A 14,231-nucleotide genomic window follows, 5' to 3' on the forward strand; every position below is an offset into this window, starting at 1 on the left:
TTTTGCTAAGGTGCTAATTTATTTTATGAAAGGAAATAATGTCACTGGAAAATGATATTTACTGCTGCTCTCCAGACATTGAATATATTCTGTTTTAACTTCTAAGAACAGGATTTCTGATTTCAGGAACTAGTGTTCCTGATTTAGTGTAGTTGTTAGCTAATTGAATATAAGACAGTTTGAAGGTCAGGAATTTATTTTATTCATTTTTTTCCATTCCTTCCTCCTTTCTACTTTTTCCCCCGTTTCAGTCTTTCTCACTTGTCTCTCTTTCTGCCTCTATGTTTCTTTCCCACTGAAATCAAGATTTCCTGCTGGTTAGTAAAGCTTTCCCAAATAGCAGAGGGTATTGGTTTAGATGACAGACTGCAGAAATATTGAAGACATATCAAGTCCCTGATCACCACAGACAAGTGGTCTAGACTAGGATTTTTTTTTTCTGTGTCCACAACATCCTGTGGGAGGAAAATTGTTAAGATCACATAATATGATAATCTTATGGTAGCCGGAGAGATGCTGATGGAAGCTCCAAGTCTCTTTAGAGACTCATGTTGATGATCATGCAGTAAAAGGAGCCAGGGTCCTCTGAGTTTACCACACTAAGATTCTGAACCGGGTGGCAATGTCAACCTGCTTGGTGGAAATATATTAATTGGACATAATTGTGTGATGGTGCAAGCATGACATTTTATCCAATCAATCTTTTCTTTTTCTCTTAGCGTAATGAATATTGATTAAACCCAGTTAAAGAAGCATCCCCGGATGGTGGAATAAGGCAACAAATTGAATTGGGACATCATTTTAGCACTGACTCCTTGAGGCTCAGTGCTTAAAATGAGAAAGTAGGGCCGATTCCCAGACTATACTGGGAGTTTGTAAAATGGGTTCTTTAAAACCATTTTAACAAGGAAGTCTGTGACCCTGCAGATCATACTCCTATCCATGAATCAGGACATTAAGGCATTTTCATTTGCTATAATTTTCTTTGAGGTTGAATATTCATAATGATTTATTTCAGTAGTTAGCTAAAATATTTGTGTCCGATTTAGACAAAGTAATGGGGAGGGAAGCATCCTGGACTTTGAAGAATGGAAATGGGAGAATTGAGCTTTAGGAAAAATGTATCATCAGCCATGTAGAAAGTGAGAATTTGGTATAGACTAATTAATTGTGACTCAATTTTTGTTCTAATGCCCTTGAAGACATCAGATGTTAATCTCCTTTCTCTCTTTTGGAGAATCTACTGAAAAATTTAAGTGAGCAAGAGGTGGACTCAATTAGAGTTTTCTTGAAAGCCGTGACTGAAATTTATCATCAAGCCTGTGCTAGGTTATGTCTCAATGCACCAACCCACGCATTTTAGAAACCTTCCCTCTTTGTCATCAAAAATCATTTTAATGTCATGAAGAATCATTTTACTACATCAAGCAAGTTGTAAAGATGGTTATGAGGGTTGGAGTAGGTTGATAGCAACAAATACTGGTTTATTTTAGAATAACACTACCAAGGCGGATTTGTGCATTTATTCCTTTACACCAAATCTATTCTTAGGCCCATTCATCCCCAGATGTTGCCATCTTAGAAGCCATACATCATCAGAGTAAGGTGCTCCTATAATGTATTGCACTAATACATTGTGCGAAGGACAGCACTGATGATAAATTTCTTAAATGATGGTGCTGTCTAAGGCTAATGACTCTAAGAGCAAATGCAAGGTAATGCGGTGATTTCTTTTCGGGCCCCAGCAAAGAATACAGAAGACATCTCAAAGCCATTTTCATTTGGGGGTAATATTGAAATAGACAGTATTTAAAAGGCCTTTGCAACATACACTTAGGCAGTATTAGGGCAAATGTGAATGGCTTTGCATTTTCAGTTAAAAGCCACTTAATACTTTACCTCATCAAAGTCCCTTCCTTCCTTCCTTCCTTCCTTCCTTCCTTCCTTCCTTCCTTCCTTCTTCCTTCTCTTCCTTCTCTTCCTTTCTTTTCTTTCCTCTCTCTCTCTCTTTCTTTCTTTCTTTCTTTCTTTTTCTTTCCTTCTTTCTCCTTCCTTACTTCCTTCTTTTTCTTTTTTTCTTTTTCTTTCTTGTTTTTCCTTCTTGCATTTTAGAGAGCTAAAAAACACCTTGTTATTTGATAAGGAATAGCAGTTGAGGCTTTACTCTCTCTTCGTGGGAATGATGGGCCTTGTGCTTCTTTGAATATGTTGTGTTTGCTTTCAGGTCTTTCAGGTCTTTACTTTAGGCAGGAGATACATTCCCAAGACCATTCACACAGTTGCAGCCAGAGGGATGAACTAACGGGGAGAATTTGTGGCTGTGAGACCCTTGTCCTATCAAAAGGGTTGTGGGTGGGTGGCAAATTCCTGTCTATGCCACAGAGTTGTGTCACATCCAGGCCCAGGAAATGCCTGGTTATGCATTAGTTGGAAAAAAATCCCTAAATTTGAGAAATTAAGAGGTAAAATGAAACATTTAATGGAAGATTTTGGTAGAAGTCATTCCTTTGGGCTGTGTGGTATATTCTCTTTGTGCTAACCGCAGCAAAAACTGACAGAATTCTTTCTTAGTCTGGGGGATGAAGCCTCTCCAAATATTTTCATTCTCATTCTTTGGGCAAGTTCAAAATGAGATGTGTCTCATGTTTTTCCAGAGGTAAAAATGTCATCCACACAATGGAGTTTTCTCACTGATGATAATGATAGTAGTAAGAGGTAAAATATATTTGTCATTGCCAGCTACTGGTCTGAGTGCTTTCATACATTGCCCATTGAACTCAAGCAGGCACAGTTGTTAAGCCCATTTGACAACTGAGCAGTCTGGGCTTAGAGAGATTAAGACACTTGTTCCAAGTGACTAGGAGATCTGGTATTTGGACCATATGACTCCTGTGTCCATGAGCTAAACCATTATACCATATTGCAGGCTCATGTATTTTAAAATTAATCCTATATCTTCTTCTGCATCACGACATGAGACAGGAAGTATCAAGTCACAGACTGGACTTGAAAATAAATAATTTCATTGCCCAATTCATTGGCTTTTATCAGATGATAATACACTTAACCCTTCCTTCTTTGCAGCCAGACACATACATAATAACAAGAGTAAATTCTCTCCTCTTTGGCTAGATGTCATATCAAATTTTAAAGTCTTTTAAAAATACCATTATGCCTAATCTTTGAACAATGGATGAGACCAGTGTGGAATCTTTTCTTAGTTTAATGTCCCTTCAAAGTTCTTTTCTCTCTGTTGAGAGCTAGAATAGTGTTTCTAAACCTCCCATTTAGCCAGAAAGTAGCATTATCTTTCTATTACTTATCCCTTAATTTGGCTGGGCATGGTGGCTTATGCCTGTAATACTCTCACTTTGGGAGGCTGAGGTGGGCAGATCACTTGAGGCCAGGAGTTTGAGGCCAGCCTGGCCAGCATGGTGAAATCCCATCTCTACTAAAAATACAAAATATTAACAAGGGGTAGTGGCATGTGCCTGTAGTCCCAACTGCTTGAGAGGCTGAGGCACAAGAATCACTTGAACTTGGGAGATGGAGGTTGCAGTCAGCCGAGATCACACCAGTGCATTCCAGCCTGGATGACAGAGTGAGACTCTGTCAAAAAAAAAAAAAAAAAGAAAAATCGCTTAATTTGTTGGTGAAAATAGCTGCTTATTGAATTAGGTCCTTTGGGGTATAATGTTAACTTCCAATAGGAAGAATTGGTTGAAATCCTTGCTCTTTACTATTTGAGTGTGGTTTGCATTAGAAATCATTTCTCTGTAGATTTTGGATATTAGCCCTTTGTCAGATGAGTAGATTGCAAAAATTTTCTCCCATCCTGTAGGTTGCCTGTTCACTCTGGTGGTAGTTTCTTTTGCTGTGCAGAAGCTCTTTAGTTTAATTAGATCCCATTTGTCAATTTTGGCTTTTGCTGCCGTTGCTTTTGGTGTTTTAGACATGAAGTCCTTGCCCATGCCTATGTCCTGAATGGTACTACCTAGATTTTCTTCTAGGGCTTTTATGGTATTAGGTCTAACATTTAAGTCTCTAATCCACCTTGAATTAATCTTCGTATAAGGGGTAAGGAAAGGATCCAGTTTCAGCTTTCTACTTACGGCTAGCCAATTTTCCCAGCACCATTTATTAAATAGGGAATCCTTTCCCCATTTCTTGTTTCTCTCGGGTTTGTCAAAGATCAGATGGCTGTAGATGTGTGGTATTATTTCTGAGGACTCTGTTCTGTTCCATTGGTCTATATCTCTGTTTTGGTACCAGTACCACAAGAACTCAAACAAATATACAAGGAAAAAACAAACAACCCCATCAAAAAGTGGGCAAAGGATATGAACAGACATTTCTCAAAAGAAGACATTCATACAGCCAACAGACACATGAAAAAATGCTCATCATCACTGGCCATCAGAGAAATGCAAATCAAAACCACAATGAGATACTATCTCACACCAGTTAGAATGGCAATCATTAAAAAGTCAGGAAACAACAGGTGTTGGAGAGGATGTGGAGAAATAGGAACACTTTTACACTGTTGGTGGGATTGTAAACTAGTTCAACCATTATGGAAAACAATATGGCAATTCCTCAAGGATCTAGAACTAGATGTACCATATGACCCAGCCATCCCACTACTGGGTATATACCCAAAGGATTATAAATTATTCCACTACAAAGACACATGCACACGTATGTTTATTGCGGCACTATTCACAATAGCAAAGACTTGGAATCAACCCATATGTCCATCTGTGACAGACTGGATTAAGAAAATGTGGCACATATAAACCATGGAATACTATGCAGCCATAAAAAAGGATGAGTTTGTGTCCTTTGTAGGGACATGGATGCGGCTGGAAACCATCATTCTTAGCAAACTATCACAAGAACAGAAAACCAAACACCGCATGTTCTCACTCATAGGTGGCAACTGATCAATGAGATCACTTGGACTCGGGAAGGGGAAAATCACACACTGGGGCCTATCATGGGGAGGGGGGAGGGAGGAGGGATTGCATTGGGAGTTATACCTGATATAAATGATGAATTGATGGGTGCTGTCAAGTTGATGGGTGCAGCACACCAACATGGCACAAGTATACATATTAACAAACCTGCACGTTATGCACATGTACCCTAGAACTTAAAATATAATAATAAAAAAAAAGAAATCATTTCTCTGTCCATTATCTGATGGATTCTCACTTCTATAATTGTTTTTTTGAATTCATATTTATTCCAGCTTCCTCCATTGTAAAGAAAATAAGTTGAATTTCAATGATACTTTTAAATGAATTTAATTTTGATTCATACTCTATGGAATGTTTATCTTGTAAGAGTGCTAGTAAGAGAGAAATTGGCATGACAATCAAAGCTTGGTTTGATATTTTTGCCAATAAATTTGTCCAGATGTGAATAAGAAAAGTTAAATAAATAATAAAAATAACTATGAGTGTTTAGTGTTATCAAATCAAGTGTTTATAAAGTTAAAAAAATTTAACACATTATTTATTGCCCTATTCAGATTTTCTTTTTTGTTGCTTAAGTGATTGAGAGACTGGGAACTAGCCTCTAACTTTAGTTTTCTTCTTTGTTAATTTTCTTTAAGATGGAAGGACATTGCAGGCCACCTTAAGAAGCTAGATTAAGCAACTGGTTCTGATGGGTGATCATTTTGCTTCACTTTCTACAAATATAACCAGATAGCTAAGAACAAATAGTTAATATTTTCAAAATATAACTACATCTGTTGAGTCCTGACCATATGCCACACATGCTATTAGGTAATTCTACATCATTATCTCACTTATGTCTGACATCAATATCCTGAGGTGGTTATTAATGGCCTCATTTTACAAACAAGGAAACTGAGGCTTGGGAATTTTAAATTAACTCCATAGGTCTGTAAATGGTGGAACTGAATTTTAAGCATGTGTTTGTCTAACACCAAAACCCAATTCAACAACAATGAAAATAAATAATCCAATTCAAAAATAGGCAAAGGACTTGAATAGACATTTGTCCATAGAATATATACAGATGGCCAATACACATATGAAAAGATGCTCAACTCAACATTATTAGTTATTAGGAAAATGCAAATCAACACCATAATAAGATACCACTTCACACTCATTATGTTGGCTATTATTTTTTTAAAAAGAAAATAACAATTGTTGGCAAAGATACGGAGAAATTGGAACTCTTGTGCGTTGCTGGTGAGATGTAAAATTGTACAGCTGCTGTGAAAAACAGTTCAGCAATTTCTCCAAATGCTGAACATAGATTTACTATGTAGTCCAGCAATTCCACTCCTAGGTACATACCCAAAGGAATTAAAAACAAGGACTCAAACAGATTCTTGTAAAAGGTTGATGGCAACATTATCCACAATAGCCAAAAGGTGGAAACAACTTTTGTCCATCAACAGAAGAATTCATAAACAAAATGCAGTATATACATGCAATAGAATATTATTTTGCCATAAAAAGGAATAAAATTCTGATACATGCTACAACATAAATGAACCTTAAAAATATTACACTAAATGAAATAAGCCAGACAAAGGACAAATGTCGTATGATTCCACTTATATGAGGTACCTGAAATAGGTAAATTCATAGACATGGAAAATAGGATAGAGATTACCAGGGTGTGAGGGAGATGGGGGGTATGAGGAGTTATTTAATGGGTACAAAGTTTCCATTTGAGATGATGAAAAATTTCTGGAAATAGAGTGATGGTTGCACAGCATTGTGAATGTACTTAGTGCCACTGAATTGTACACTTACAATTGTTAAAACAGTAAATTTTATGTTATGTATAACACGCACACAGGAGAGGGTGAAATACTTCTGGGCAAAGAAAAGACTAGGTAAGAACTGAAATGTAAAGCTAAGTATAGCCATTGCTTAAAATTGTAGTGACTATCAGTTTTAACAGATGGCAAACATCTTTGCAGGAAAAAAAAAAAATCCTTGTTTTAGGTGTATGCCTAATTAGTGGGATTTGGTTAGCTTTTCTAAATGAAATCAACTTGGCCTTCCAAGAGAGTTCGATGATAAGACATTAAAACACTGTGGACTGACAGAGTTTGAAATGGCAGAGTGGTTCTTCATGCTTAAGAATAAATACAGCCATCAGCACAGTACCAGGCTCACGGTAAGTATGCAAAAAAGAGTTGTTGAATGGAACACCTAAAATTATAAAAAACCAACAGCTATGTAATAATTTCAAGTTAACTGTAAAGATTACTTATGAGTTGTGTTTTACACATTTTTGTGTGCAATGCACATTTTTTTCCAACCATAAGTTTTATAAAATGGAAAAATAATGCAAACTGGCACACTCAATCAAAGGCACTGGAATTCTATTTTTAAATTTATAGGAATTTGGGAACATGATTCTTTTAGGGATGAGAGCTGCCTAGAATTAGGATGAGGCTGTTATTTTGATCAGCCAATTAACATTTCTAGGCTGCCCCTCTGAACAGCCACCCATATTTGTATTGAATTTATGTCAGAGTACATCAAGCAAACAGGAGGAGAAGAGTACAGGAAAAAAAAATATTTTAAATTAATTTGAATAAGTCTAGAATAGAAAAAAATACAGCCACTTGCTTAAATGATTTTAAAGGTAACTTTTTATCGATTGAATTTATAGCAACAAAGATTTTATAAAAATATAATAAAGATGTATTGAACCGTGAATTTTAAACTCCTTCAGCCTAGAGGATTTTGCTTTCTCTGTCTCCTTTACTTAGTATTTCTTAAATTACAAAGCCTGGGAAGGAAACAACTTTACTGTAGCATTTTGATTTGAGTGAAAAGTATTTGGTCATATATTAGATAACTAGGGCTGCAGATCTTACACTTTCTATTAATGAGTTGTTATCTTTTTAATCTGTGTTCAAAATATGTGGAGTTTGATGGTTAGTACCATGCAATGGCTTAGGATAAGCTTTGTGCATTGCTTGATTTAACAAACATTTGAGGAACTGTGGTAGGGGCCAGCTGCTCTACAGCAGGGTATGTTCCTCAAGAGTTCAGAGCCTGGTGCAGGGAAGACAGTGCTGAACCAACAACTACAATCAACTCTAGGAAGTGCTGCAACAGGGCTAAGCTCAGAGGACCCTGGGAGAGCTCTTCTCTTTGGACAAATAAAGGAAAGCTTCATAATGACGTAGCAGATGTTTTGGGGGCGTTTCATAGTAGCCCCTCAGTCCACTTCTGCTTTCGTTGCCCAGGTGGGGGACAGTTCTGACACACTGAGAGTGTGAGCTGTGCCTCTCAGCTTGTCTGTGGAGGGCTTTCTCTGAGGCATCAAGATCTGGAAGTATAAATTGCCCAGTCACTTAATACTCCTGGAGGTAACATCTGACATGAGGGGACGGAAGCCAATTGACTTTAAGTAGACAATCCTGAGAAAAATTCTGCGTGGTTTTCAAAGGCCCTGACATTGTCTATAGCAATAATCTTGACAATGCAGCTTTACTTACCTTTCCTTCTTCCCTTTCTCAATCTTCCTGCCTCCCTCTCCTACTTCCTATAATCATTTCCCAAGTAAATCACCTGCACTTGAACCCCTGCTTCAGGCTGGGCTTTCATGAGAATCCAAACTAAGAGAGAATGTGGCATTTCAGCTGGGGAAGAATGATGTGAAGAGGGGTTTGTTCATGGTGTATGTGGGCAGAAGGGCTGCCGTAACATCACCAAGGACCATGGGGTGTTTCTTGGTGGCAGTAAAGGTGATGAAAACGTCAGAGCGTGCTGACCAGTGGGACCTGGGAAGGGAGAGAGATTGGCGAAATATGCTGGGATTAGTCATGAAAAGCCATATGAGACATAGCAAGAACTTGGGACTATCTTGCAAGTAACAGCCAGCCAGATAAAATGCTTAGCAGGGATGTCATGCATGGAGGTCAGAGACCAGAGGTCAGGCAGTTAGGACACTATTGTAATAGGCCAGGTGAGAAAGGATGAACTAGGACAGGTCAGATACGAATGAGGAAGAGGAGACTACTTGGAGGGAGGTGGAAATAGTAGACTCAGTGGATTTGGGGACTGCATGGGGGCTGAAGAAAAGGGTGAAGTTGAAGTTGCGATCTAGCTTTTTAGCTTGGGAGACTGGATGAAAGATGATGTCTTTAGCTAGAAAATATGGAAAAAGGAGGATGTCAGAGGATGGGGAAGGACAGGAGAGAATTGGGCATGCAAAATCTGAACAGTTTCAGTTTGGGATATGTCCTTTGGAAGACTCCTGTGAGCTATCCCAGTAAGATTAAATAGACAGGTGATAAAACGGATCTATATTTAGGGAGAAAAAATGGAGCTAGAGATAGAAATTTGAAAGTTATTAACTTTTGTACTGGATACCACGGAATTAGATGAAATTGCCTGAGAAGAAATGGTGAAGAAGAAGGAGAGATGGAACCAAAGCTGGGCTGCCTGTTCAAGCATCACATAAAACATCGAATACAAGTTTATATTAACAAAATAATCACCTGTATTTCCAACACATTTCCTGGAATATACATTACAAAGTTGCTCGATATTGCTATTCTCTGTGTATGTGTATGAAGTTTGGCTGCCTGTAGATTTTTAAAAGGCTATATTTAGTACAATAATTTGATGAATATATTCATTGAAGAATGGGTTTGGCTGAATTGATTTCTTTGTGATTTTTGATATATATATAGATACTTATATATAGATACTGCCATTGATAAGAGCCAAAAAAGGAAATGTTTAAGCCTGGAAACCATGCTGTATAAACACCCTCCAGTGGCTTGATCTGTGGGTGCTTTGAACTTAGGGCACCCCTGGAGTGCAGAGAAATGCCATTAAAACTTTTGTTCTGCCAGGCGTGGTGGCTCATGCTTATAATCCCAGCACTTTGGGAGGCCACGGTGGGCTGATCACTTGAGGTCAGGAGTTTGAGACCAGCCTGGCCAACATGGTGAAACCCCTGTCTCTACTAAAAATACAAAAATTAGCTGGGCGTGGTGGTGACCACCTGTAATCCCAGCTACTCAGGAGGTTGAGGCAGGAGAATTGCTTGAATCTGGGAGGCAGAGGTTGCAGTGAGCCAGGATTGTACTACTGCACTCCAGCCTGGGTGACAGAGGAAGACTCCATCTCAAAAAACGGAAACACAAAAACCTTTTGTTCTGTGGTGATGTACACTATACTATTAAGAGGAAATCTTAGTTTAGAAATGTTCTATTAATTTTTTACTGCTGTGTAACAAATTACTATAAACTTAGTGGCTTATGACAGTATAAATGACCTCACAGATGTGTAGATTAGAAGTCTGAGGGGACTTGGCTGGGTTCTCCATTCAGGGTCTCATACAGCCCATATTAGGGTGTTTACCTGGCTGGGATCTTACCTAGAAGTTATGTGAGGTGGGTGATTCACTTCGGGCCCATCCAGGTTATTGGCAGAACCTAGGCTGTGGTGTTGTAGGTTTGAGGTCCCTGTTTTCTTGCTGACTGTTGGTGGAGCACTGCCCTCAGCCCTATTCCTTAGAGCTGCCCACATCCTATTTCATGTGTCCCCCAGCCCTATCTTGAAGTCAGCAACAACACACTGAGTCCTTTTCACGCTGCAAATCTATTTCTTCTACTGTCGACTAGAGAAAACACTCTACTTTTATAAGGCTCATACTAGGTACACCCAGATAATCTTCCTGCCTTCAGGTCAACTGATCAGTAACTTTAGTATACCTGCAAAGTCCCTTCATATCAGTATATAGATTGGTGTTTAAGTGAATAACCAGCAGCTGGGAATCCAGGGTGGCCATTTTAGAATTCTGACAATGTTATTTAGCAATTCAGCAAATGTTATGCAATGCCAGGAATACCAAAAGTGACCTGTTAGTCCCTATTAACTAGACCATCACAGCCTTTTAGCCAAACCCTCCGCAGTTTCTTTTGAATTTCCTCATTTATCTATTCTGCTGATTATGCATTCCAAAAAATTTAGGAGGCAGGTTGGTGATAACCTTTCAACTGATGATAGCAGGAAAGGAAGGAAAGTAGGGTCTAGTCATTTTCAAACTAATTGTGTCTGAGTCGCACTCATTGTGTACAAATGATTTTGATTTGTTTATATTTTTCAAAAATAATAATTCAGTATGACCTATTTAAAAATCCTATATCATAGATAATGTAAGTCACCAAATATATAAAGTATAACAAAGATTAAAATACAGAATTATAGTTAGAAAGTGGGAGGAGATTGGGAAAACAATATATCAAAAATAGTACCTGAAGAAAGTTAAAATAGCATGTAAGTCCAAAAGTAAGCATAGATGACTGTCTTCAATGGGCTTACAGTCAGATACAATGGTTTTAATTTTTTTAAGCGAAGTGATGATTTTTTAGAGAAAAGCTTGTAAAGAAGCCAAATATATAAAACACTAAAAGGTGAGATACTTGGTTTGGAATAAGGGAGAGAGGCCAATAGTTCCACGTTTTCAGCTTCTTTCCTTTTTTTTTTTTTTTCTGAGACGGAGTCTCGCTCTGTCACCCAGGCTGGAGTGCAGTGGCCGGATCTCAGCTCACTGCAAGCTCCGCCTCCCGGGTTCACGCCATTCTCCTGCCTCAGCCTCCTGAGTAGCTGGGACCACAGGCGCCCGCCACCTCGCCTGGCTAGTTTTTTGTATCTTTTAGTAGAGACGGGGTTTCACCGTGTTAGCCAGGATGATCTCGATCTCCTGACCTCGTGATCCGCCCGTCTGGGCCTCCCAAAGTACTGGGATTACAGGCTTGAGCCACCGCGCCCGGCCTCAGCTTCTTTATATGCCTGTTTTCTAAGGCAAAGACTCTTTGAGGTCCCTAGAGTATCGTAGATCCTAGTATGGAAACCCCTGGGTTAGAGATGGGGGCGACCGCAGTGGACATTTATAATTTCTCGGTAACCCAACATCTATCTCATGTGTCCAACAGCCTGTATTTTCTCCTGGTGAGCAAGCTCTCCCCTACTCTCCACTCACATGGTTTGAAGTGGTTGATATCACTCTCCTATGAAGGCTTTTGTTTTAATTAGCTCAATCATAAGTGTGTCTTTCTAACTCAGCCACAGTGATTGTTTAAAAAAGTGGGCATATAACCCAATTCTGACTAATGAAAGTTGGACCCAGGACTTTTGTTCTAGCTTTGCAGAAAATATGTTCTTAGTCTTCTACTGGACAAAAAGTTGAGAGGAAATAGGTCTGCTATAGCCATCTACCACTGTGGGAGAACCTGTCTCATAATGAATTCAACCCATAGAAGAAAGCCAGAAGGAGTCAAGTCAAGAGCAAAGATACGGTGAATTGCATTTTGATGATGTCTTCTGAGCACCAGAAACCAGGATTACTCTTTAACTTTTCAGGAACATAAGCTCTTTCTGCTTGCTCTATATTAAAAAAAAAAAAAGATATTTGCTGTGAGGAATATTCTTAAATGATACAATGGGCCGGGCGTGGTGGCTCACACCTGTAATCCCAGCACTTTGGGAGGCGGAGGCGGGCAGATCACAAGGTCGGGAGATCAAGACCATCCTGGCTAACATGGTGAAACCCCGACTCTACTAAAAACACAAAAAGTTAGCTGGGTGTGGTGGTGGGCGCCTGTAGTCCCAGCTACCTGGGAGGCTGAAGCAGGAGAATGGCATGAACCTGGGAAGTGGAGCTTGCAGTGAGCCGAGATCGTGCCACTGCACTCCAGCCTGGGTGACAGAGCGAGACTCTGTCTTCAAAAAAAAAAAAAAAACAAAAGATACAATGACTATAATGGAAAGTCAAATTACTCTGTGCTGATTGGAGGAATCAACAAATTACTATGCAAGAGTAAAAGAAGGAAATATGATTATTTAGTGTTGGAGGGTAGGATTGTGAATAGTGTAGGATGATGATTAATATAATGTCAAAAGGTAGAGAGGAATATAGGAGGACATTTAATAGAGGTTGAGATTAATACAAGAAGATGTGGTATGTTTAATATTTTCAATACCTGGAATGTAAGATGTGGTACAAGAATGGGAGTCTATGATATTCATGCTACCTGTAGTGAGCATCTGTTGATTTGGTTTTTTTTTCACCCCTCCTTAAGGAAACAGCAAACCTTTTCCTTTTGATTCTGGCTTTACCCAATTCTATCTGGACTGTCAGTCACACTGTCCCTCTGGTTTCAACAGCTGGCCTAAGTGGTAGTCTTATGATCAAAGAAGGGTCAAGCAGGGTCCTTTTTCTAGAATGAAATATATGGAAAGATGTTAAGAAATCCCTCTCAGGGCTCTAAACTGCGTATAAGTTGAGGATGATTGGTTCATAACACAATCTCTGCCCCTCCCCCCCAACTACTTTTATCTCCAGTGCTTATCTACACTAGAAGAGGATGAGCCCAACAGACTGAGGGCTGGGCCAAGAGATGGAGAGAGAAAAAGGGGAAATACACACAGACAAATCTGGTGATATTATCTCTGTTGACTTCACCTTGGGCTTCCCAGTTACATGAACCACTATCCCTTAGCCCTTCTTTTCCATCTCGTAAGCTAACTTGAGTTCTGTTTCTGTCACTTGGGAAGAAGACTTCCGTGCTATGTCACTGATCATTCTTGCACCTGTGGCAGACATTACTAGTTGATTATAGCACTCTTTCCAGTTGAGCTCGAATATACCCTTAGATTGCTTCTCCATGTAATGCTTAGTGTAGACACTCTCAATTGACCTAAGGTGACATGAAAACTATTTTTAAATCTTACATGGAGAGATGAATTGTCAGATAAAGCTAATACAGTTGTTGAGCTCAACATCTGGAAAGCTTTGAATGCCATACTAAGGTGTTCAATTATATTAACCTGGCACTGGGGATTATGACACTTATGAAAAATAAATATGGCTAAGGAAGTCTAAATCACTGGAGTGGCATTTGGCATGTAGCGAGTTTCTTATTTGTGATGGTTTTTGTTAACTCCATTCAAGAAGGGTCAAAAAACTTCTTGAGTATTGCCATGGTTTTGATATGGTTTGTCCCAACCACAACTCATGTTGGCATTTGATCCCCAATGTGGCAGTGTTGTGCGATAGGGTATAATGAAAAGCATTTGGATCACAGGAGTGCATCTTTCATGAATAGATGAATGCCCTCTCTTGTGGGTGAGTTCTCATTCTCTCAGGAAAGATTATTTCCCACAAGAATGAATTGTTAAAATAATCTGGCTTCCTTTGTCTCTCTT

This window comes from Trachypithecus francoisi, unplaced genomic scaffold (assembly GCF_009764315.1).
Source record: "Trachypithecus francoisi isolate TF-2019V2 unplaced genomic scaffold, Tfra_2.0 Lachesis_group0, whole genome shotgun sequence".
NCBI classification, from domain to species: Eukaryota; Metazoa; Chordata; class Mammalia; order Primates; family Cercopithecidae; genus Trachypithecus; species Trachypithecus francoisi.